The sequence below is a fragment of the Hippocampus zosterae genome, unplaced genomic scaffold (assembly GCF_025434085.1).
Source record: "Hippocampus zosterae strain Florida unplaced genomic scaffold, ASM2543408v3 HiC_scaffold_22, whole genome shotgun sequence".
Classification (NCBI taxonomy): Eukaryota; Metazoa; Chordata; class Actinopteri; order Syngnathiformes; family Syngnathidae; genus Hippocampus; species Hippocampus zosterae.
In genome coordinates, this window is record NW_026262818.1 from 2,752,707 (window position 1) to 2,778,918 (window position 26,212).

The window sequence follows — 26,212 nt, forward strand, 5'->3', positions numbered from 1 at the left end:
CAGCCGAGCACGTTTTTTGACTTTGAATGTATCTTCATAGGAATGAGTTGTGTAGTCAAAATAATGCTCATTTAGGCTTCAGGAGGTCAACCTGAACAAATACATGTTGAAACGTGTGCATAAATCCTTTGGTTTAGGCGTGACACTCAATTTGAGTTTTAATTGCTTTAAATGCATTTTCAGGCTGAGCCGAGCACGTTTTTTGCCTTTGAATGTATCTTCATAGGAATGAGGTGTGTAGTCAAATTAATGCTCATTTAGGCTTCAGGAGGTCAACCTGAACTAAATACATGTTGAAATGTGTGCATAAGCCCTTTGGTTTAGGCGTGACACTCATTTTGAGTTTTTATTGCTTTAAATGCATTTTCAGGCCGAGCCGAGCACGTTTTTTGACTTTGAATGTATCTTCATAGAAATTAGTTGTGTAGTCAAATTACTGCTCATTTAGGCTTCAGGAGGTCATCCTGAACTAAATACATTTTGAAATGTGTGCATAAGCCCTTTGGTTTAGGCGTGACACTCATTTTGAGTTTTTATTGCTTTAAATGCATTTTCAGGCCGAGCCGAGCACGTTTTTTGACTTTGAATGTATCTTAACAGGAATGAGTTGTGTAGTCAAATTAATGCTCATTTAGGCTTCAGGAGGTCAACCTGAACTAAATACATGTTGAAATGTGTGCATAAGTCCTTTGGATTAGGCGTGACACTCATTTTGAGTTTTTATTGCTTTAAATGCATTTTCAGGCCGAGCCGAGCACGTTTTTTGACTTTGAATGTATCTTCATAGAAATTAGTTGTGTAGTCAAATTACTGCTCATTTAGGCTTCAGGAAGTCAACCTGAACTAAATAAATGTTGAAATGTGTGCATAAGTCATTTGGTCTAGGCGTGACACTCATTTTGAACCATTGATGAAAATAAGATTTATTTTTAAAAAAGCCAAAAAATATGAAAGGGACGAAATTACAAATGTCCTGTGTGTTTCACATAGAGTACATACAGGCTAGCGATCCTGCTCCCTCTCTTTCTCTGTGACACACACGCTTCCGAGCGCGCCAGCACGCAGCAAGCACAGTCACACACGCACACAAACACACGCACACACACTCACTCAAACGTACGCGCACTCTAGCACGTATCGTAAACAACACACCGACAATGATTAAGATCAAATAAACACTCACACATGTATGGGCACACGCACACGCGCGCGCACACACACACACAAACACATGAGAGACACACACATCCGCACACGCTACGCATGTAAACAACTTAGACACTGATTAAAGATCAAAGAGGAACCCACGTGGAAGACTGAAAGATGCACAGCCAATCAGCATGGCTTTGCATCTTTTCACCTCCCCCTGCCCTCACACCACGTGGGCTAGATCCAATCGGGCTGTCATTGGTGGACGTCGTCGGCGTCAGAACAAATATAGTGAAAGCCAAAGTTAAAACCTCTGAGTAATTCGTCATTTTTTTCTGAATACAGTACTTTTGGGGTGGGGGGGTGCGCACAACACTCACACACACACACGGACACACACACACAAGCACGCACGCACACACACACATACACACTCACACGAGGCACCTGCACACGCACGCACACACACACTAGCGCAAGCATCGGAAACAACATTTAGACGTTGAAATGTGTGCAGACGTCCTTTGGTTTAGGCATGACACTCAATTTTAGTTTTTATTGATTCAAATGCATTTTCAGACCGAGCTGAGCACTTACTGCCTTTGAATGTATCTTCATGGGAATGAGTTGTGTGATCAAATTAATGGTCATTTAAGCTTCAGGAGGTCATCCTGAACTAAATACATGTTGAAATGTGTGCATAAGCCCTTTGGTTTAGGCGTGACACTCATTTTGAGTTTTTATTGTTTTAAATGCATTTTCAGGCCGAGCCGAGCACGTTTTTTGACCTTGAACGTATCTTCATAGGAATGAGTTGTGTAGTCAAATTAATGCTCATTTAGGCTTCAGGAGGTCAACCTGAACTAAATACATGTTGAAATGTGTGCATAAGCCCTTTGGTTTAAGCGTGACACTCATTTTGAGTTTTTATTGCTTTAAATGCACTTTCAGGCCGATTTGAGCACGTTTTTTGACTTTGAATGTATCTTCATAGGAATGAGGTGTGTAGTCAAATTAATGCTCATTTAGGCTTCAGGAGGTCAACCTGAACTAAATGCATGTTGAAATGTGTGCAGACGTCCTTTGGTTTAGGCATGACACTCAATTTTAGTTTTTATTGATTCAAATGCATTTTCAGACCGAGCTGAGCACTTACTGCCTTTGAATGTATCTTCATGGGAATGAGTTGTGTGATCAAATTAATGGTCATTTAAGCTTCAGGAGGTCATCCTGAACTAAATACATGTTGAAATGTGTGCATAATCCCTTTGGTTTAGGCGTGACACTCATTTTGAGTTTTTATTGCTTTAAATGCATTTTCAGGCCGAGCCGAGCACGTTTTTTGACTTTGAATGTATCTTCATAGGAATGAGTTGTGTAGTCAAATTAATGCTCATTTAGGCTTCAGGAGGTCAACCTGAATTAAATGCATGTTGAAATGTGTGCATGAATCCTTTGGTTTAGGCGTGACACTCAATTTGAGTTTTTATTGCTTTAAATGCACTTTCAGGCCGATTTGAGCACGTTTTTTGACTTTGAATGTATCTTCATAGGAATGAGTTGTGTAGTCAAATTAATAGTCATTTAGGCTTCAGGAGGTCAACCTGAACTAAATACATGTTGAAATGTGTGCATAAATCCTTTGGTTTAGACGTGAGACTCAATTTGAGTTTTTATTGCTTTAAATGCACTTTCAGGCCGATTTGAGCACGTTTTTTGACTTTGAATGTATCTTTATAGGAATGAGGTGTGTAGTCAAATTAATGCTCATTTAGGCTTCAGGAGGTCAACCTGAATTAAATGCATGTTGAAATGTGTGCATGAATCCTTTGGTTTAGGCGTGACACTCAATTTGAGTTTTTATTGCTTTAAATGCATTTTCAGGCCGAGTTGAGCACGTTTTTTGCCTTTGAATGTATCTTCATAGGAATGAGGTGTGTAGTCAAATTAATGCTCATTTAGGCTTCAGGAGGTCATCCTGAACTAAATACATGTTGAAATGTGTGCATAAGCCCTTTGGTTTAGGCGTGACACTCATTTTGAGTTTTTATTGCTTTAAATGCATTTTCAGGCCGAGCCGAGCACGTTTTTTTACTTTGAATGTATCTTCATAGGAATGAGTTGTGTAGTCAAATTAATAGTCATTTAGGCGTCAGGAGGATAACCTGAACTAAATACATGTTGAAATGTGTGCATAAGCCCTTTGGTTTAGGCGTGACACTCATTTTGAGTTTTTATTGCTTTAAATGCATTTTCAGGCCGAGCCGAGCACGTTTTTTTACTTTGAATGTATCTTCATAGGAATGAGTTGTGTAGTCAAATTAATAGTCATTTAGGCGTCAGGAGGATAACCTGAACTAAATACATGTTGAAATGTGTGCATAAGCCCTTTGGTTTAGGCGTGACACTCAATTTGAGTTTTTATTGCTTTAAATGCATTTTCAGGCCCAGCCGAGCACGTTTTTTGACTTTGAATGTATCTTCATAGGAATGAGTTGTGTAGTCAAATTAATAGTCATTTAGGCGTCAGGAGTATAACCTGAACTAAATACATGTTGAAATGTGTGCATAAGCCCTTTGGTTTAGGCGTGACACTCATTTTGAGTTTTTATTGCTTTAAATGCATTTTCAGGCCGAGTTGAGCACGTTTTTTGCCTTTGAATGTATCTTCATAGGAATGAGGTGTGTAGTCAAATTAATGCTCATTTAGGCTTCAGGAGGTCAACCTGAATTAAATGCATGTTGAAATGTGTGCATGAATCCTTTGGTTTAGGCGTGACACTCAATTTGAGTTTTTATTGCTTTAAATGCATTTTCAGGCCGAGTTGAGCACGTTTTTTGACTTTGAATGTATCTTTATAGGAATGAGGTGTGTAGTCAAATTAATGCTCATTTAGGCTTCAGGAGGTCAACCTGAATTAAATGCATGTTGAAATGTGTGCATGAATCCTTTGGTTTAGGCGTGACACTCAATTTGAGTTTTTATTGCTTTAAATGCATTTTCAGGCCGAGCCGAGCACGTTTTTTTACTTTGAATGTATCTTCATAGGAATGAGTTGTGTAGTCAAATTAATAGTCATTTAGGCGTCAGGAGGATAACCTGAACTAAATACATGTTGAAATGTGTGCATAAGCCCTTTGGTTTAGGCGTGACACTCATTTTGAGTTTTTATTGCTTTAAATGCATTTTCAGGCCGAGCCGAGCACGTTTTTTTACTTTGAATGTATCTTCATAGGAATGAGTTGTGTAGTCAAATTAATAGTCATTTAGGCGTCAGGAGGATAACCTGAACTAAATACATGTTGAAATGTGTGCATAAGCCCTTTGGTTTAGGCGTGACACTCAATTTGAGTTTTTATTGCTTTAAATGCATTTTCAGGCCCAGCCGAGCACGTTTTTTGACTTTGAATGTATCTTCATAGGAATTAGTTGTGTAGTCAAATTACTAATCATTTAGGCTTCAGGAGGTCATCCTGAACTAAATACATGTTGAAATGTGTGCATAAGCCCTTTGGTTTAGGCGTGACACTCATTTTGAGTTTTTATTGCTTTAAATGCATTTTCAGGCCGAGCCGAGCACGTTTTTTTACTTTGAATGTATCTTCATAGGAATGAGTTGTGTAGTCAAATTAATAGTCATTTAGGCGTCAGGAGGATAACCTGAACTAAATACATGTTGAAATGTGTGCATAAGCCCTTTGGTTTAGGCGTGACACTCATTTTGAGTTTTTATTGCTTTAAATGCATTTTTAGGCCGAGCCGAGCACGTTTTTTTACTTTGAATGTATCTTCATAGGAATGAGTTGTGTAGTCAAATTAATAGTCATTTAGGCGTCAGGAGGATAACCTGAACTAAATACATGTTGAAATGTGTGCATAAGCCCTTTGGTTTAGGCGTGACACTCAATTTGAGTTTTTATTGCTTTAAATGCATTTTCAGGCCCAGCCGAGCACGTTTTTTGACTTTGAATGTATCTTCATAGGAATGAGTTGTGTAGTCAAATTAATAGTCATTTAGGCGTCAGGAGTATAACCTGAACTAAATACATGTTGAAATGTGTGCATAAGCCCTTTGGTTTAGGCGTGACACTCATTTTGAGTTTTTATTGCTTTAAATGCATTTTCAGGCCGAGTTGAGCACGTTTTTTGCCTTTGAATGTATCTTCATAGGAATGAGGCTTGTAGTCAAATTAATGCTCATTTAGGCTTCAGGAGGTCAACCTGAATTAAATGCATGTTGAAATGTGTGCATGAATCCTTTGGTTTAGGCGTGACACTCAATTTGAGTTTTTATTGCTTTAAATGCATTTTCAGGCCGAGCCGAGCACGTTTTTTTACTTTGAATGTATCTTCATAGGAATGAGTTGTGTAGTCAAATTAATAGTCATTTAGGCGTCAGGAGGATAACCTGAACTAAATACATGTTGAAATGTGTGCATAAGCCCTTTGGTTTAGGCGTGACACTCAATTTGAGTTTTTATTGCTTTAAATGCATTTTCAGGCCGAGTTGAGCACGTTTTTTGACTTTGAATGTATCTTTATAGGAATGAGGTGTGTAGTCAAATTAATGCTCATTTAGGCTTCAGGAGGTCAACCTGAATTAAATGCATGTTGAAATGTGTGCATGAATCCTTTGGTTTAGGCGTGACACTCAATTTGAGTTTTTATTGCTTTAAATGCATTTTCAGGCCGAGTTGAGCACGTTTTTTGCCTTTGAATGTATCTTCATAGGAATGAGGTGTGTAGTCAAATTAATAGTCATTTAGGCGTCAGGAGGATAACCTGAACTAAATACATGTTGAAATGTGTGCATAAGCCCTTTGGTTTAGGCGTGACACTCATTTTGAGTTTTTATTGCTTTAAATGCACTTTCAGGCCGATTTGAGCACGTTTTTTGACTTTGAATGTATCTTCATAGGAATGAGTTGTGTAGTCAAATTAATGCTCATTTAGGCATCAGGAGGTCAACCTGAACTAAATACATGTTGAAATGTGTGCATAAGCCCTTTGGTTTAGGCGTGACACTCATTTTGAGTTTTTATTGCTTTAAATGCATTTTCAGGCCCAGCCGAGCACGTTTTTTGACTTTGAATGTATCTTCATAGGAATGAGTTGTGTAGTCAAATTAATGCTCATTTAGGCTTCAGGAGGTCAACCTGAACTAAATACATGTTGAAATGTGTGCATAAGCCCTTTGGTTTAGGCGTGACACTCATTTTGAGTTTTTATTGCTTTAAATGCACTTTCAGGCCGATTTGAGCACGTTTTTTGACTTTGAATGTATCTTCATAGGAATGAGTTGTGTAGTCAAATTAATGCTCATTTAGGCTTCAGGAGGTCAACCTGAACTAAATACATGTTGAAATGTGTGCATAAGCCCTTTGGTTTAGGCGTGACACTCATTTTGAGTTTTTATTGCTTTAAATGCACTTTCAGGCCCAGCCGAGCACATTTTTTGACTTTGAATGTATCTTCATAGGAATGAGGTGTGTAGTCAAATTAATCCTCATTTAGGCTTCAAGAGGTCAACCTGAACTAAATACATGTTGAAATGTGTGCATAAGCCCTTTGGTTTAGGCGTGACACTCATTTTGAGTTTTTATTGCTTTAAATGCATTTTCAGGCCCAGCCGAGCACGTTTTTTGACTTTGAATGTATCTTCATAGGAATGAGTTGTGTAGTCAAATTAATGCTCATTTAGGCTTCAGGAGGTCAACCTGAACTAAATACATGTTGAAATGTGTGCATAAGCCCTTTGGTTTAGGCGTGACACTCATTTTGAGTTTTTATTGCTTTAAATGCACTTTCAGGCCGATTTGAGCACGTTTTTTGACTTTGAATGTATCTTCATAGGAATGAGGTGTGTAGTCAAATTAATGCTCATTTAGGCATCAGGAGGTCAACCTGAACTAAATACATGTTGAAATGTGTGCATAAATCCTTTGGTTTAGGCGTGACACTCATTTTGAGTTTTTATTGCTTTAAATGCACTTTCAGGCCGATTTGAGCACGTTTTTTGACTTTGAATGTATCTTCATAGGAATGAGTTGTGTAGTCAAATTAATAGTCATTTAGGCGTCAGGAGGATAACCTGAACTAAATACATGTTGAAATGTGTGCATAAGCCCTTTGGTTTAGGCGTGACACTCAATTTGAGTTTTTATTGCTTTAAATGCATTTTCAGGCCCAGCCGAGCACGTTTTTTGACTTTGAATGTATCTTCATAGGAATGAGTTGTGTAGTCAAATTAAGGCTCATTTAGGCTTCAGGAGGTCATCCTTAACTAAATACATGTTGAAATGTGTGCATAAGCCCTTTGGTTTAGGCGTGAAACTCATTTTGAGTTTTTATTGCTTTAAATGCACTTTCAGGCCGATTTGAGCACGTTTTTTGACTTTGAATATATCTTCATAGGAATGAGTTGTGTAGTCAAATTAATGCTCATTTACGCTTCAGGAGGTCAACCTGAACTAAATACATGTTGTAATGTGTGCATAAGTCCTTTGGTTTAGGCCTGATACTCAATTTGAGTTTTTATTGCTTTAAATGCATTTTCAGGCCGAGCCGAGCACGTTTTTTGACTTTGAATGTATCTTCATAGGAATGAGTTGTGTAGTCAAATTAATGCTCATTTAGGCATCAGGAGGTCAACCTGAACTAAATACATGTTGAAATGTGTGCATAAATCCTTTGGTTTAGGCGTGACACTCATTTTGAGTTTTTATTGCTTTAAATGCATTTTCAGGCCCAGCCGAGCACGTTTTTTGACTTTGAATGTATCTTCATAGGAATGAGTTGTGTAGTCAAATTAATGCTCATTTACGCTTCAGGAGGTCAACCTGAACTAAATACATGTTGAAATGTGTGCATAAGCCCTTTGGTTTAGGCGTGACACTCATTTTGAGTTTTTATTGCTTTAAATGCATTTTCAGGCCCAGCCGAGCACGTTCTTTGACTTTGAATGTATCTTCATAGGAATGAGTTGTGTAGTCAAATTAATGCTCATTTAGGCTTCAGGAGGTCAACCTGAACTAAATACATGTTGAAATGTGTGCATAAGCCCTTTGGTTTAGGCGTGACACTCATTTTGAGTTTTTATTGCTTTAAATGCACTTTCAGGCCGATTTGAGCACGTTTTTTGACTTTGAATGTATCTTCATAGGAATGAGGTGTGTAGTCAAATTAATGCTCATTTAGGCTTCAGGAGGTCAACCTGAACTAAATACATGTTGAAATGTGTACATAAGCCCTTTGGATAGGCGTGACACTCATTTTGAGTTTTTATTGCTTTAAATGCACTTTCAGGCCGATTTGAGCACGTTTTTTGACTTTGAATGTATCTTCATAGGAATGAGTTGTGTAGTCAAATTAATGCTCATTTAGGCATCAGGAGGTCAACCTGAACTAAATACATGTTGAAATGTGTGCATAAGCCCTTTGGTTTAGGCGTGACACTCATTTTGAGTTTTTATTGCTTTAAATGCACTTTCAGGCCGATTTGAGCACGTTTTTTGACTTTGAATGTATCTTCATAGGAATGAGTTGTGTAGTCAAATTAATGCTCATTTAGGCATCAGGAGGTCAACCTGAACTAAATGCATGTTGAAAATTGTGCATAAGCCCTTTGGTTTAGGCGTGACACTCATTTTGAGTTTTTACTGCTTTAAATGCACTTTCAGGCCGATTTGAGCACGTTTTTTGACTTTGAATGTATCTTCATAGGAATGAGGTGTGTAGTCAAATTAATGCTCATTTAGGCTTCAAGAGGTCAACCTGAACTAAATACATGTTGAAATGTGTGCATAAGCCCTTTGGTTTAGGCGCGACACTCATTTTGAGTTTTTATTGCTTTAAATGCATTTTCAGTCCGAGCCGAGCACGTTTTTTTACTTTGGATGTATCTTCATAGGAATGAGTTGTGTAGTCAAATTAATAGTCATTTAGGCGTCAGGAGGATAACCTGAACTAAATACATGTTGAAATGTATGCATAAGCCCTTTGGTTTAGGCGTGACACGCATTTTGAGTTTTTATTGCTTTAAATGCATTTTCAGGCCGAGCCGAGAACGTTTTTTTACTTTGAATGTATCTTCATAGGAATGAGTTGTGTAGTCAAATTAATAGTCATTTAGGCGTCAGGAGGATAACCTGAACTAAATACATGTTGAAATGTGTGCATAAGCCCTTTGGTTTAGGCGTGACACTCATTTTGAGTTTTTATTGCTTTAAATGCATTTTCAGGCCCAGCCGAGCACGTTTTTTGACTTTGAATGTATCTTCATAGGAATGAGTTGTGTAGTCAAATTAATGCTCATTTAGGCTTCAGGAGGTCATCCTTAACTAAATACATGTTGAAATGTGTGCATAAGCCCTTTGGTTTAGGCGTGAAACTCATTTTGAGTTTTTATTGCTTTAAATGCACTTTCAGGCCGATTTGAGCACGTTTTTTGACTTTGAATGTATCTTCATAGGAATGAGGTGTGTAGTCAAATTAATGCTCATTTAGGCTTCAGGAGGTCAACCTGAACTAAATACATGTTGAAATGTGTACATAAGCCCTTTGGATAGGCGTGACACTCATTTTGAGTTTTTATTGCTTTAAATGCACTTTCAGGCCGATTTGAGCATGTTTTTTGACTTTGAATGTATCTTCATAGGAATGAGTTGTGTAGTCAAATTAATGCTCATTTAGGCATCAGGAGGTCAACCTGAACTAAATACATGTTGAAATGTGTACATAAGCCCTTTGGTTTAGGCGTGACACTCATTTTGAGTTTTTATTGCTTTAAATGCACTTTCAGGCCGATTTGAGCACGTTTTTTGACTTTGAATGTATCTCCATAGGAATGAGTTGTGTAGTCAAATTAATGCTCATTTAGGCATCAGGAGGTCAACCTGAACTAAATGCATGTTGAAAATTGTGCATAAGCCCTTTGGTTTAGGCGTGACACTCATTTTGAGTTTTTATTGCTTTAAATGCACTTTCAGGCCGATTTGAGCACGTTTTTTGACTTTGAATGTATCTTCATAGGAATGAGGTGTGTAGTCAAATTAATGCTCATTTAGGCTTCAAGAGGTCAACCTGAACTAAATACATGTTGAAATGTATGCATAAGCCCTTTGGTTTAGGCGTGACACGCATTTTGAGTTTTTATTGCTTTAAATGCATTTTCAGGCCGAGCCGAGAACGTTTTTTTACTTTGAATGTATCTTCATAGGAATGAGTTGTGTAGTCAAATTAATAGTCATTTAGGCGTCAGGAGGATAACCTGAACTAAATACATGTTGAAATGTGTGCATAAGCCCTTTGGTTTAGGCGTGACACTCATTTTGAGTTTTTATTGCTTTAAATGCATTTTCAGGCCCAGCCGAGCACGTTTTTTGACTTTGAATGTATCTTCATAGGAATGAGTTGTGTAGTCAAATTAATGCTCATTTAGGCTTCAGGAGGTCATCCTGAACTAAATACATGTTGAAATGTGTGCATAAGCCCTTTGGTTTAGGCGTGACACTCATTTTGAGTTTTTATTGCTTTAAATGCATTTTGAGGCCGAGCCGAGCACGTTTTTTTACTTTGAATGTATCTTCATAGGAATGAGTTGTGTAGTCAAATTAATGCTCATTTAGGCTTCAGGAGGTCAACCTGAACTAAATACATGTTGAAATGTGTGCATAAGCCCTTTGGTTTAGGCGTGACACTCATTTTGAGTTTTTATTGCTTTAAATGCATTTTGAGGCCGAGCACGTTTTTTTACTTTGAATGTATCTTCATAGGAATGAGTTGTGTAGTCAAATTTATAGTCATTTAGGTGTCAGGAGGATAACCTGAACTAAATACATGTTGAAATGTGTGCATAAGCCCTTTGGTTTAGGTGTGACACTCATTTTGAGTTTTTATTGCTTTAAATGCATTTTCAGGCCGAGCCGAGCACGTCTTTTTACTTTGAATGTATCTTCATAGGAATGAGTTGTGTAGTCAAATTAATAGTCATTTAGGCGCCAGGAGGATAACCTGAACTAAATACATGTTGAAATGTGTGCATAAGCCCTTTGGTTTAGGCGTGACACTCAATTTGAGTTTTTATTGCTTTAAATGCATTTTCAGGCTGAGCCGAGCACGTTTTTTGACTTTGAATGTATCTTCATAGGAATAAGTTGTGTAGTCAAATTAATGCTCATTTAGGCTTCAGGAGGTCATCCTGAACTAAATACATGTTGAAATGTGTGCATAAGCCCTTTGGTTTAGGCGTGACACTCATTTTGAAATTTTATTGCTTTAAATGCATTTTGAGGCCGAGCCGAGCACGTTTTTTGACTTTGAATGTATCTTCATAGGAATGAGTTGTGTAGTCAAATTAATAGTCATTTAGGCGTCAGGAGGATAACCTGAACTAAATACATGTTGAAATGTGTGCATAAGCCCTTTGGTTTAGGCGTGACACTCAATTTGAGTTTTTATTGCTTTAAATGCATTTTCAGGCTGAGCCGAGCACGTTTTTTGACTTTGAATGTATCTTCATAGGAATGAGTTGTGTAGTCAAATTAATGCTCATTTAGGCTTCAGGAGGTCATCCTGAACTAAATACATGTTGAAATGTGTGCATAAGCCCTTTGGTTTAGGCGTGAAACTCATTTTGAGTTTTTATTGCTTTAAATGCACTTTCAGGCCGATTTGAGCACGTTTTTTGACTTTGAATGTATCTTCATAGGAATGAGTTGTGTAGTCAAATTAATGCTCATTTAGGCATCAGGAGGTCAACCTGAACTAAATACATGTTGAAATGTGTGCATAAATCCTTTGGTTTAGGCGTGACACTCATTTTGAGTTTTTATTGCTTTAAATGCATTTTCAGGCCCAGCCGAGCACGTTTTTTGACTTTGAATGTATCTTCATAGGAATGAGTTGTGTAGTCAAATTAATGCTCATTTACGCTTCGGGAGGTCAACCTGAACTAAATACATGTTGAAATGTGTGCATAAGTCCTTTGGTTTAGGCCTGATACTCAATTTGAGTTTTTATTGCTTTAAATGCATTTTCAGGCTGAGCCGAGCACGTTTTTTGACTTTTAATGTATCTTCATAGGAATGAGTTGTGTAGTCAAATTAATGCTCATTTAGGCATCAGGAGGTCAACCTGAACTAAATACATGTTGAAATGTGTGCATAAATCATTTGGTTTAGGCGTGACACTCATTTTGAGTTTTTATTGCTTTAAATGCATTTTCAGGCCCAGCCGAGCACGTTTTTTGACTTTGAATGTATCTTCATAGGAATGAGTTGTGTAGTCAAATTAATGCTCATTTACGCTTCAGGAGGTCAACCTGAACTAAATACATGTTGAAATGTGTGCATAAGCCCTTTGGTTTAGGCGTGACACTCATTTTGAGTTTTTATTGCTTTAATTGCATTTTCAGGCTGAGCCGAGCACGTTTTTTGACTTTGAATGTATCTTCATAGGAATGAGTTGTGTAGTCAAATTAATGCTCATTTAGGCTTCAGGAGGTCAACCTGAACTAAATACATGTTGAAATGTGTGCATAAATCCTTTGGTTTAGGCGTGACAATCATTTTGAGTTTTTATTGCTTTAAATGCATTTTCAGGCCCAGCCGAGCACCTTTTTTGACTTTGAATGTATCTTCATAGGAATGAGTTGTGTAGTCAAATTAATGCTCATTTACGCTTCAGGAGGTCAACCTGAACTAAATACATGTTGAAATGTGTGCATAAGCCCTTTGGTTTAGGCGTGACACTCATTTTGAGTTTTTATTGCTTTAAATGCACTTTCAGGCCGATTTGAGCACGTTTTTTGACTTTGAATGTATCTTCATAGGAATGAGGTGTGTAGTCAAATTAATGCTCATTTAGGCATCAGGAGGTCAACCTGAACTAAATACATGTTGAAATGTGTGCATAAATCCTTTGGTTTAGGCGTGACATTCAATTTGAGATTTTATTGCTTTAAATGCATTTTCAGGCTGAGCCGCGCACGTTTTTTGACTTTGAATGTATCTTCATAGGAATGAGTTGTGTAGTCAAATAATACTCATTTATGCTTCAGGAGGTCAACCTGAACTAAATACATGTTGAAATGTGTGCATAAGTCCTTTGGTTTAAGCGTGACACTCATTTTGAGTTTTTATTGCTTTAAATGCATTTTCAGGCCGAGTTGAGCACGTTTTTTACCTTTGAATGTATCTTCATAGGAATGAGGTGTGTAGTCAAATTAATGCTCATTTAGGCTTCAGGAGGTCTTATTCTTATTTCTTATTTATCCCATGGCCTAAGAGGCCGTCGGGGTGCCATGGTGGAGGTCTGGGCAGTCAGGGATCTCCAGCACTCTCGGTCCTTAGCTGTTCGTAGCAGGGTCTGGAAGCTGCAGTTAGTCCATTCCTTAATGTTGTCCATCCAGCACTTTCTCTGTCTGCCTCTTCTCCGTTTCCCTTCCATTGTCCCCTGTAGGATGGTTTTAGATAGCGAGGTATGCCTTGTAACGTGGCCATACCAGGCCATTTTGCGACGTTTTACCGTTGACAGTACGGGGTCCTGTTCTCCAGCGGGGGTGGTGACTAGCTGTCTGACATAGTCATTTGTCCGGTGTTCTCTATAAGATATATGGAGCATCCTTCTGTAGCTCTTGTTCTCAAAGGACTGAATCCTGCGTTCCGTGTCTGCTGTGAGTGTCCAACTCTCACAGCCGTATAGTAAGGTGGAGAGTACCAGGGACTTGTACAGCCTGACCTTCACCGTGAAACTGATGGTATTGCTCCTCCAAATTCTGGCCAGTCTTGTCATGGCTGATGTTGCGATGCCTATTCTTGCTTTGATCTCCTTTGTGGAGCTGCCATCCTCACTCACAAAGGACCCAAGGTATTTGAAGTCCTTAACCACTTCCAGGGTTTGCCTGTTCAATGTGATGCTTGTTGGTGTTGTTTTACTGTGGCTATTGACCAGTATCTTGCTTTTCTCTGCACTTATCTCCATGCCATAAGCCCTCGCTACCTCTTCCAGTCTGGTGGTAAGATCCTGGAGTTCAGCTTCGCTTTTTCCCATAAGGTCTATGTCATCAGCGAACCGGAGGTTGCAGATGGGTCTTCCTCCGATGGATATGGAGGTGTGGAACTCTTCAAGGGCCTCGTCCATGATGTTTTCCAGAAAGACATTGAATAGGACAGGGGACAGAAGACATCCTTGGCGGACACCGATCGATGTTTTAAAAAGTTCTCCCATAGTGTTGTTAATGAGAACTGCACTACTCGAATTGTGTAGAGTGATTGAATGACCTGGATGAGATTATTGTTGAAGTTGTAGTTTCGGAGCACCTGCCACAGCCCCTCATGCCACACACGGTCAAAGGCTTTTTTAAAGTCGATGAAGTTGTGGTAAAGGTCATGTTGATGCTGGAGGTGTTTCTCGATGAGTAATCTGATGTTAAAGATCTGCTCCGTGGTACTCCTTTTTGGTCGGAATCCTGCTTGTTCTTCTGAAATGATTTCCTCTGCCCTGCTCTTTAGTCTATTCAGGATGATCCGTAGTAGCACCTTGCTTGCATGGCAGATCAGGCTGATGGTCCTGTAGTTCTGACACTACCTTGAGTTCCCTTTCTTAGGGATGGGAATAACGAGAGATTGTGTCCATTTTTGGGGCCATTGCTTGGTTACCCAGATATTTTGACAGATGTGTGTGAGTACTTTTGTTGTCTCATGCCCTCCATGTTTCCAAAGCTCTGCAGGAATGTTGTCGATGCCAGGTGATTTGCCAATTTGCAGGTTCCTTACTGCCTCCTCCACTTCAGCCTGGAGTATTGGCACGTCGGCATCTTCGCTGGTAGTCTTTGTGGCGTCGGTGATTATGTTAAGGTTGGGTTTTATTGTGAAATTGTAGAGTTCCTGGCAGTACTCAGTCCATCTTCTGGTTACTGCTGTCTTTTCGGTTAGCAGAGCACCGTCCCCATCTTCTATTATTGTTGCTGTATGTTGCCGTGTCTTTGTCAGTGTCTTCAATGTGGCGTATGCTGCTTTACTGTTGCCCTGTCGTATCCCTGCATCTATGTTTTCACACTGCTCTGTGATCCACTTCTCCTTCGCTTCCCTCATCCTCTTCCTGATATTTTTGTTCACCAGAGTGTGCTGTTCTGCTGCCTCTGGGTCATCCTTCTTGGTCCTTTTTAATGTCCTTCTATGGTCACACAAATCAAGGATGTCATCTGTGACCCACGGATTCTTTTTCTTTCTAAACTTCCCCAATACTTCTGTCGCTGTTTCTACGAGTATGCTCTCCATAGTGTCTGTCAATGAGTCTATGTCTTGTAGTAGGTTAAGTGTTGCAAATTTTCCTCCGATGCTTGCCTCAAATATTCCTGCAACTTGTGGGTCTTTCAGTTTGTCTAAGTTGAACCTGATGCGTGGTGTACTGTGTTGCTTTTGTGTTTTAAGTTTGAGTCTGAGCGTCAGCAGTACCATATCGTGGTCACTTCCCACGTCCGCACCAGGAAACGTTCTGGTTTGGGCTTTGTTGATGCTTGACTTGAATCTTTGTGGGGTGAATATGTAGTCGATTTGATTGTGTGTCACACCATTTGGTGAATGCCATGTCGTTCTGCGGGAGATTTTATGTGGGAACAGTGTGTTGGCTGCGGTGAGCTTGTGGCTCCTTGCGAATTCCAGAAGTCTTAGCCCTCTGTCATTCGTTTCTCCTAGCCCAAAACGTCCTGCTGTCCCTTCCCAGTGCTCAGGTGCGTCTGTGCCTATTTTGGCATTCCAGTCTCCCTGGACAATGAGAAAGTCCTTCTTGGGTGTTGCCTTGATGGTGTTTTCTAACTCCTCATAAAAAGTTTCTACTGCATCATCATCATAATCCATCGTTGGGGCATACACTTGTATGATGGTAATATTCATGGGCCGCGCAGCGATCCGGATGCTGATGAGCCTGCTGGATATAGGCGTGCAGCTGATGACTGAGTTGATTTTGCTGTTGTTGACAATAAAGCCAACTCCATGTTGGTGTCTAGATTCCTCTCCACTATACCATATCTTGTGACCTTCTTCTGTGGTGGTCTCACCACAGCTGGTCCACCTAACCTCAGCCATTCCCAAGACGTCCCACCTGTATCTGTCTAGTTCATGGGTCAGCTCTTTCACTTTCCCACAGGCATACAGTGTGCGGACATTCCATGTACCAATGACGGTATCACTCCTTGGGAGGCTGTGATGACTTGATGGTGTTCTTGTCCCAGTAGTAAACTTGTCGTCCCCACCCTGGGGCAAATCAGTGGGTAGCGCGGTCGTTGTTTTTCCGGGCCTCGACCGATCCGGCATGTGTGATCCTGACTGTTTATTCCTCATGACATTTCAGTAGGCGATTAAACTTGGTGGTGCCTATCTCCTCTCCAAGCTCTTCACCAGGGGGCCAAGGACCCCTCGGTTACCCTTGTCTAGTTTAGCCTGCCGGTCGAAGCAGTTTACCATGGTGTGGCCGCAGAAACTCTGCTACTTGGAGCCATAGACAAGAGCTGGGTGTTGGTGAGGACCAGTTAGGGATCAACCAGCTATAAAGCATCAGCAATGCAGCTGCGACCGTATCACCCTCAAGGGTACTACCTCTCCCGTACACCCCAAACACCACTTCAGGAGGTCAACCTGAATTAAATACATGTTGAAATGTGTGCATAAGTCCTTTGGTTTAGGCGTGGCACTCAATTTGAGTTTTTATTGCTTTAAATGCCCCTCCGTGAGTCGTCACCTTACCGTGGTGGAGGGGTTTGTGTGTCCCAATGATCCTAGAAGCTAAGTTGTCTGGGGCTTTATGCCCCTGGCAGGGTCACCCATGGCAAACAGGTTCTAGGTGAGGGGCCAGACAAAGCACGGCTCAAAAGACCCCAATGACGACAAAAATAAATGGATCTAGGTTTCCCTTGCCCGGACGCGGGTCACCGGGGCCCCCCTCTGGAGCCAGGCCTGGAGGTGGGGCTCGTTGGCAGGCGCCTGGTGGCCGGGCTTACACCCATGGGGCCCGGCCGGGCACAGCCCGAAGAGGCAACGTGGGTCCCCCTTCCCATGGGCTCACCACCCATGAGAGGGGCCAAAGGGGTCGGGTGCAATGCGAGCTGGGCGGCAGCCAAAGGCGGGGACCCTGGCGGTCCGATCCTCGGCTGCAGAAGCTAGCTCTTGGGACATGGAATGTCACCTCTCTGGCAGGGAAGGAGCCCGAGCTGGTGTGTGAGGCAGAGAATTTCCGACTGGATATAGTCGGACTTGCCTCCACACACAGCCTGGGTTCTGGTACCAGTTCTCTCGAGAGGGGTTGGACTCTCTTCCACTCTGGAGTTGCTCACGGTGAGAGGCGCAGAGCAGGTGTGGGCATACTCATTGCCCCCCGGCTCAGTGCCTGTACATTGGGGTTCACACCGGTAGACGAGAGGGTTGCCTCCCTCCGCCTTCGGGTGGGTGGACGGGTCCTGACTGTTGTTTGTGCATATGCACCAAACAGCAGCTCAGCATACCCACCCTTTTTGGAGTCCTTGGAGGGTGTGCTGGAGAGTACTCCTGCTGGGGACTCCATTGTTCTGCTGGGGGACTTCAATGCTCACGTGGGCAATGACAGTGATACCTGGAGGGGCGTGATTGGGAGGAACGGCCCCCCCGATCAAAACCCGAGTGGTGTTTTGTTATTGGACTTCTGTGCTCGCCACGGATTGTCCATAACGAACACCTTGTTCAAACATAAGGGTGTCCATATGTGCACTTGGCACCAGGACACCCTAGGCCGCAGTTCGATGATCGACTTTGTAGTCATCATCGGATTTGCGGCCGCATGTTCTGGACACTCGGGTGAAGAGAGGGGCGGAGCTGTCAACTGATCACCACCTGGTGGTGAGTAGGCTCCGATGGTGGGGGAAGATGCCGGTCCGTCCTGGCAGACCCAAACGTATAGTGAGGGTTTGTTGGGAGCGTCTGGCGGAATCCCCTGTCAGAAGGAGTTTCAACTCCCACCTCCGACAGAGCTTTTCCCATGTTCCGGGGGAGACGGGGGACATTGAGTCCGAGTGGACCATGTTCCGTGCCTCTATTGTTGAGGCGGCCAATCTGAGTTGTGGCCGTAAGGTGGTTGGTGCCTGTCGTGGCGGCAATCCTCGTACTCGCTGGTGGACACCAGCAGTAAGGGATGCCGTCAAGCTGAAGAAGGAGTCCTATCGAGCCTTTATGGCCTGTGGGACCCCAGAGGCAGCTGACGGGTATCGACTGGCCAAGCGGACCGCGGCTTCGGTGGTCGCCGAGGCAAAAACCCGAGCGTGGGAAGAGTTCGGTGAGGCCATGGAAGCCGACTTCCGGACGGCTTCGAGGAAATTCTGGTCCACCATCCGACGTCTCAGGAGGGGGAAGCAGTGCACCACTAACACTGTGTACAGTGGGGATGGGGCGCTGCTGACTTCGACTCGGGACGTTGTGAACCGGTGGGCAGAGTACTTCGAAGACCTCCTCAACTCCACCAACACGCCTTCCTTTGAGGAAGCAGAGCCTGGGGACTCTGAGGTGGGCTCTCCTATCTCTGTGGTTGAAGTCACCGATGTGGTTAAAAAGCTCCTCGGTGGCAAGGCCCCAGGGGTGGATGAGATCCGCCCGGAGTTCCTCAAGGCTCTGGATGTTGTGGGGCTGTCGTGGTTGACACGCCTCTACAACATCGCGTGGTCAACAGGGAGAGTGCCTCTGGATTGGCAGACCGGGGTGGTAGTCCCTCTTTTTAAAAAGGGGGACCGGAGGGTGTGTTCCAACTACAGAGGGATCACACTCCTCAGCCTCCCTGGTAAGGTCTATTCAGGGGTGCTGGAGAGGAGGGTCCGTCAGGAAGTCGAGCCTCAGATTGAGGAGGAGCAGTGTGGTTTTCGTCCCGGCCGTGGAACAGTGGACCAGCTCTACACCCTTAGCAGGGTCCTTGAGGGTATGTGGGAATTCGCCCAACCAGTCTACATGTGTTTTGTGGACTTGGAGAAGGCGTTTGACCGTGTCCCTCGGGGAGTTCTGTGGGGGGTGCTTCGTGGGTATGGCGTACCGAACCCCCTGATACGGGCTGTTCGGTCACTATACCACCGATGTCAGAGTTTGGTTCGCATTGCCGGCAGTAAGTCGGAACCGTTTCCAGTGGGGGTAGGACTCCGCCAAGGCTGCCCTTTGTCGCCGATTCTGTTCATAACCTTTATGGACAGAATTTCTAGGCGCAGCCGAAGCGTTGAGGGAGTCTGTTTTGGGGGCCTCAGTATTACATCCCTGCTTTTTGCAGATGATGTGGTGCTGTTGGCTCCTTCAAACGGGGCTCTACAACTCTCACTGGAGCGTTTCGCAGCCGAGTGTGAAGCGGTTGGGATGAAAATCAGCACCTCCAAATCTGAAACCATGGTCCTCAGTCGGAAAAGGGTGGATTGCCCCCTCCGGGTCGGGGAGGAGATATTACCCCAAGTGGAGGAGTTTAAGTATCTTGGGGTCTTGTTCACGAGTGAGGGCAGGAGGGAGCGAGAGATCGACAGGCGGATCGGTGCAGCGTCTGCTGTGATGCGGACGTTGTATCGGTCTGTCGTGGTAAAGAAGGAGCTGAGCCAAAGGGCGAAGCTCTCAATTTACCGGTCGATCTACGTCCCAACCCTCATCTATGGCCACGAGCTATGGGTCGTGACCGAAAGAACGAGATCCCGGATACAAGCGGCCGAAATGAGTTTTCTCCGCAGGGTGTCCGGGCTCTCCCTTAGAGATAAGGTGAGGAGCTCGGTCATCCGGGAGGGGCTCAGAGTCGAGCCGCTTCTCCTCCACATCGAGAGGAGCCAGATGAGGTGGCTTGGGCATCTGATTCGGATGCCTCCTGAGCGCCTCCCTGGGGAGATGTTCCGGGCATGTCCCACCGGGAGGAGACCCAGAGGAAGACCCAGGACACGCTGGAGAGATTACGTCACCCACCTGGCTTGGGAACGCCTCGGAATCCCCCGGGGAGAGCTGGAAGAAGTAGCTAGGGAGGGGGAAGTCTGGGCTTCCCTGCTAAAGCTGTTGCCCCCGCGACCCGGCCCCGGATAAGCGGTAGATGATGGATGGATGGATGGATTGCTTTAAATGCATTTTCAGGCCGAGCCGAGCACGTTTTTTGACTTTGAATGTATCTTCATAGGAATGAGTTGTGTAGTCAAATTAATGCTTATTTACGCTTCAGGAGGTCAACCTGAACTAAATACATGTTGAAATGTGTGCATAAGCCCTTTGGTTTAAACGTGACACTCATTTTGAGTTTTTATTGCTTTAAATGCACTTTCAGGCCGATTTGAGCACGTTTTTTGACTTTGAATGTATCTTCATAGGAATGAGGTGTGTAGTCAAATTAATGCTCATTTAGGCTTCAGGAGGTCAACCTGAACTAAATACATGTTGAAATGTGTGCATAAGTCCTTTGGTTTAGGCGTGACATTCAATTTGAGATTTTATTGCTTTAAATGCATTTTCAGGCCGAACCGAGCACGTTTTTTGACTTTGAATGTATCTTCATAGGAATGAGTTGTGTAGTCAAATAATGCTCATTTATGCTTCAGGAGGTCGACCTGAACTAAATACATGTTGAAATGTGTGCATAAGTCCTTTGGTTTAGGCATGACACTCAATTTGAGTTTTTATTGCTTGAAATGCACTTTCAGGCCGATTTGAGCACGTTTTTTGACTTTGAATGTATCTTCATAGGAATGAGGTGTGTAGTCAAATTAATGCTCATTTAGGCTTCAGGAGGTCAACCTGAACTAAATGCATGTTGAAATGTGTGCATAAATCCTTTGGTTTAGGCGTGACACTCAATTTGAGTTTTTATTGCTTTGAATGCATTTTCAGGCCGAGTTGAGCACGTTTTTTGCCTTTGAATGTATTTTCATAGGAATGAGGTGTGTAGTCAAATTAATGCTCATTTAGGCTTCAGGAGGTCAACCTGAACTAAATACATGTTGAAATGTGTGCATAAGTCCTTTGGTTTAGGCGTGGCACTCAATTTGAGTTTTTATTGCTTTAAATGCATTTTCAGGCCGAGCCGAGCACGTTTTTTGACTTTGAATGTATCTTCATAGGAATGAGTTGTGTAGTCAAATTAATGCTTATTTACGCTTCAGGAGGTCAACCTGAACTAAATACATGTTGAAATGTGTGCATAAGTCCTTTGGTTTAGGCGTGACACTCAATTGGAGTTTTTATTGCATTAAATGCATTTTCAGGCCGAGCCGAGCACGTTTTTTGACTTTGAATGTATCTTCATAGGAATGAGTTGTGTAGTCAAATTAATGCTCATTTAGGCTTCAGGAGGTCATCCTGAACTAAATACATGTTGAAATGTGTGCATAAGCCCTTTGGTTTAGGCGTGACACTCATTTTGAGTTTTTTTTTGCTTTAAATGCAGTTTCAGGCCGAGCCGAGCACGTTTTTTGACTTTGAATGTATCTTCATAGGAATGAGTTGTGTAGTCAAATTAATGCTCAATTAGGCTTCAGGAGGTCAACCTGAACTAAATACATGTTGAAATGTGTGCATAAGTCCTTTGGTTTAGGCGTGACATTCAATTTGAGATTTTATTGCTTTAAATGCATTTTCAGGCCGAACCGAGCACGTTTTTTGACTTTGAATGTATCTTCATAGGAATGAGTTGTGTAGTCAAATAATGCTCATTTATGCTTCAGGAAGTCAACCTGAACTAAATACATGTTGAAATGTGTGCATAAGTCCTTTGGTTTAGGCGTGACACTCAATTTGAGTTTTTATTGCTTGAAATGCACTTTCAGGCTGAGTTGAGCACGTTTTTTGACTTTGAATGTATCTTCATAGGAATGAGTTGTGTAGTCAAATTAATGCTCATTTAGGCTTCAGGAGGTCAACCTGAACTAAATACATGTTGAAATGTGTGCATAAGTCCTTTGGTTTAGGCCTGACACTCAATTTGAGTTTTTATTGCTTTGAAAGCATTTTCAGGCCGAGTTGAGCATGTTTTTTGACTTTGAATGTATCTTCATAGGAATGAGTTGTGTAGTCAAATTAATGCTCATTTAGGCTTCAGGACATCAACCTGAACTAAATACATGTTGAAATGTGTGCATATGTCCTTTGGTTTAGGCGTGACACTCAATTTGAGTTTTTATTGCTTTAAATGCATTATCAGGCCGAGCTGAGCACGTTTTTTGACTTTGAATGTATCTTCATAGGAATGAGTTGTGTGGTCAAATTAATGCTCATTTAGGCTTCAGGAGGTCAACCTGAACTAAATACATGTTGAGATGTGTGCATAAGTCCTTTGGTTTAGGCGTGACACTCAATTTGAGTTTTTATTGCTTGAAATGCACTTTCAGGCTGAGTTGAGCACGTTTTTTGACTTTGAATGTATCTTCATAGGAATGAGTTGTGTAGTCAAATTAATGCTCATTTAGGCTTCAGGAGGTCAACCTGAACTAAATACATGTTGAAATGTGTGCATAAGTCCTTTGGTTTAGGCGTGACACTCAATTTGAGTTATTATTGCTTTAAATGCATTTTCAGGCCGAGTTGAGCACGTTTCTGAGTTTAAATGTAACTTCATAGGAATGATTTGTGTAGTCAAATTCATGGTGATCTAGGCTTCAGGAGGTCATCCTGAACTAAATACATGTTGAAATGTGTGCATAAGTCCTTTGGTTTAGGCGTGACACTCAATTTGAGTTTTATTGCTTTAAATCCATTTTCAGGCCGAGTTGAGCACGTTTTTTGACTTTGAATGTATCTTCATAGGAATGAGTGGTGTAGTCAAATTAACGCTCATTTAGGCTTCAGGAGGTCAACCTGAACTAAATACATGTTGAAATGTGTGCATAAATCCTTTGATTTAGGTGTGACACTCAATTTGAGTTTTGATTGCTTTAAATGCATTTTCAGGCCGAGTCGAGCGCGTTTTTTGACTTTGAATGTACCTTCATAGGAATGAGTTGTATAGTCAAATTAATGATCATTTAGACTTCAGGAGGTCAACCTGAACTAAGTACATGTTGAAGTGTGTGCATAAGTCCTTTGGTTTTGGCGTGACACTCAATTTGAGTTTTTATTGCTTTAAATGCATTTTCAGGCCGAGTTGAGCATGTTTTTTGACTTTGAATGTATCTTCATAGGAATGAGTTGTGTAGTCAAATTAATGGTCATTTGGACTTCTGGAGGTCAACCTGAACAAAATACATGTTTAAATGTGTGCATATGTCCTTTGGTTTAGGCGTGACATTCAATTTGAGATTTTATTGCTTTAAATGCATTTTCAGGCTGAGCCGAGCACGTTTTTTGACTTTGAATGTATCTTCATAGGAATGAGTTGTGTAGTCAAATAATACTCATTTATGCTTCAGGAGGTCAACCTGAACTAAATACATGATGAAATGTGTGCATAAGTACTTTGGTTTAGGCGTGACACTCAATTTGAGTTTTTATTGCTTTAAATGCATTTTCAGTCCGAGTTGAGCACGTTTTTTGACTTTGAATGTATCTTCATAGGAATGAGTTGTGTAGTCAAATTAATGCTCATTTTGGCTTCAGGAGGTCAACCTGAACTAAATACATGTTGAAATGTGTGCATAAGACCTTTGGTTTAGGCGTGACACTCAATTTGAGTTTTTATTGCTTTAAATGCATTTTCAGGCCGAGCCGAGCACGTTTTTTGACTTTGAATGTATCTTCATAGGAATGAGTTGTGTAGTCAAATGAATGCTCATTCAGGCTTCAGGAGGTCAACCTGTCCTAAATACATGTTGAAATGTGTGCATAAGTCCTTTGGTTTAGGCGTGACACTCAATTTGAGTTTTTATTGCTTTAAATGCACTTTCAGGCCTAGTTGAGCACGTTTTTTGACTTTGAATGTATCTTCATAGGAATGAGTTGTGTAGTCAAATTAATGCTCATTTAGGCTTCAGGTAGGTCAACCTGAACTAAATACATGTTGAAATGTGTGCATAAGACCTTTGGTTTAGGCGTGACACTCAATTTGAGTTTTTATTTCTTTAAATGCACTTTCAGGCTGAGTTGAGCACGTTTTTTGACTTTGAATGTATCCTCATAGGAATGAGTTGTGTAGTCAAATTAATGCTCATTTAGGCTTCAGGAGGTCAACCTGAACTAAATACATGCTGAAATGTGTGCATAAGTCCTTTGGTTTAGGCGTGACACTCAATTTGAGTTTTTATTGCTTTAAATGCATTTTCAGGCCGAGTTGAGCACGTTTTTTGACTTTGAATGTATCTTCATAGGAATGAGTTGTGTAGTCAAATGAATGCTCATTTAGGCTTCAGGAGGTCAACCTGAACTAAATACATGTTGAAATGTGTGCATAAGTCCTTTGGTTTAGGCGTGACACTCAATTTGAGTTTTTATTGCTTTAAATCCATTTTCAGGCCGAGTTGAGCACGTTTTTTGACTTTGAATGTGCCTTCATAGGAATGATTTGTGTAGTCAAATTAATGGTGATTTCGGCTTCAGGAGGTCAACCTGAACTAAATACATGTTGAAATGTGTGCATAAATCCTTTGATTTAGGTGTGACACTCAATTTGAGTTTTTATTGCTTTAAATGCATTTTCAGGCCGAGTAGAGCACGTTTTTTGACTTTGAATGTACCTTCATAGGAATGAATTGTATAGTCAAATTAATGCTCATTTAGGCTTCAGGAGGTCAACCTGAACTAAGTACATGTTGAAGTGTGTGCATAAGTCCTTTGGTTTAGGCGTGACACTCAATTTGAGTTTTTATTGCTTTAAATGCACTTTCAGGCTGACTTGAGCACGTTTTTTGACTTTGAATGTATCCTCATAGGAATGAGTTGTGTAGTCAAATTAATGCTCATTTAGGCTTCAGGAGGTCAACCTGAACTAAATACACTTTGAAATGTGTGCATAAGTCCTTTGGTTTAGGCGTGACATTCAATTTGAGATTTTATTGCTTTAAATGCATTTTCAGGCCGAGCCGAGCACGTTTTTTGACTTTGAATGTATCTTCATAGGAATGAGTTGTGTAGTCAAATTAATGCTCATTTAGGCTTCAGGAGGTCAACCTGAACTAAATACATGTTGAAATGTGTGCATAAGTCCTTTGGTTTAGGTGTGACACTCAATTTGAGTTTTTATTGCTTTAAATGCATTTTCAGTCCGAGGTGAGCACGTTTTTTGACTTTGAATGTATCTTCATAGGAATGAGTTGTGTAGTCAAATTAATGCTCATTTAGGCTTCAGGAGGTCAACCTGAACTAAATACATGTTGAAATGTGTGCATAAGTCCTTTGGTTTAGGCGTGACACTCAATTTGAGTTTTTATTGCTTTAAATGCACTTTCAGGCTGAGTTGAGCACGTTTTTTGACTTTGAATGTATCCTCATAGGAATGAGTTGTGTAGTCAAATTAATGCTCATTTAGGCTTCAGGAGGTCAACCTGAACTAAATACACTTTGAAATGTTTGCATAAGTCCTTTGGTTTAGGCGTGACATTCAATTTGAGATTTTATTGCTTTAAATGCATTTTCAGGCCGAGCCGAGCACGTTTTTTGACTTTGAATGTATCTTCATAGGAATGAGTTGTGTAGTCAAATAATGCTCATTTATGCTTCAGGAGGTCAACCTGAACTAAATACATGTTGAAATGTGTGCATAAGTCCTTTGGTTTAGGCGTGACACTCAATTTGAGTTTATATTGCTTGAAATGCACTTTCAGGCTGAGTTGAGCACGTTTTTTGACTTTGAATGTATCTTCATAGGAATGAGTTGTGTAGTCAAATTAATGCTCATTTAGGCTTCAGGAGGTCAACCTGAACTAAATACATGTTGAAATGTGTGCATAAGTCCTTTGGTTTAGGCGTGACACTCAATTTGAGTTTTTATTGCTTTAAATGCATTTTCAGGCCGAGTTGAGCACGTTTTTTGATTTTGAATGTATCTTCATAGGAATGAGTTGTGTAGTCAAATTAATGCTCATTTTGGCTTCAGGAGGTCAACCTGAACTAAATACATGTTGAAATGTGTGCATAAGTCCTTTGGTTTAGCCGTGACACTCAATTTGAGTTTTTA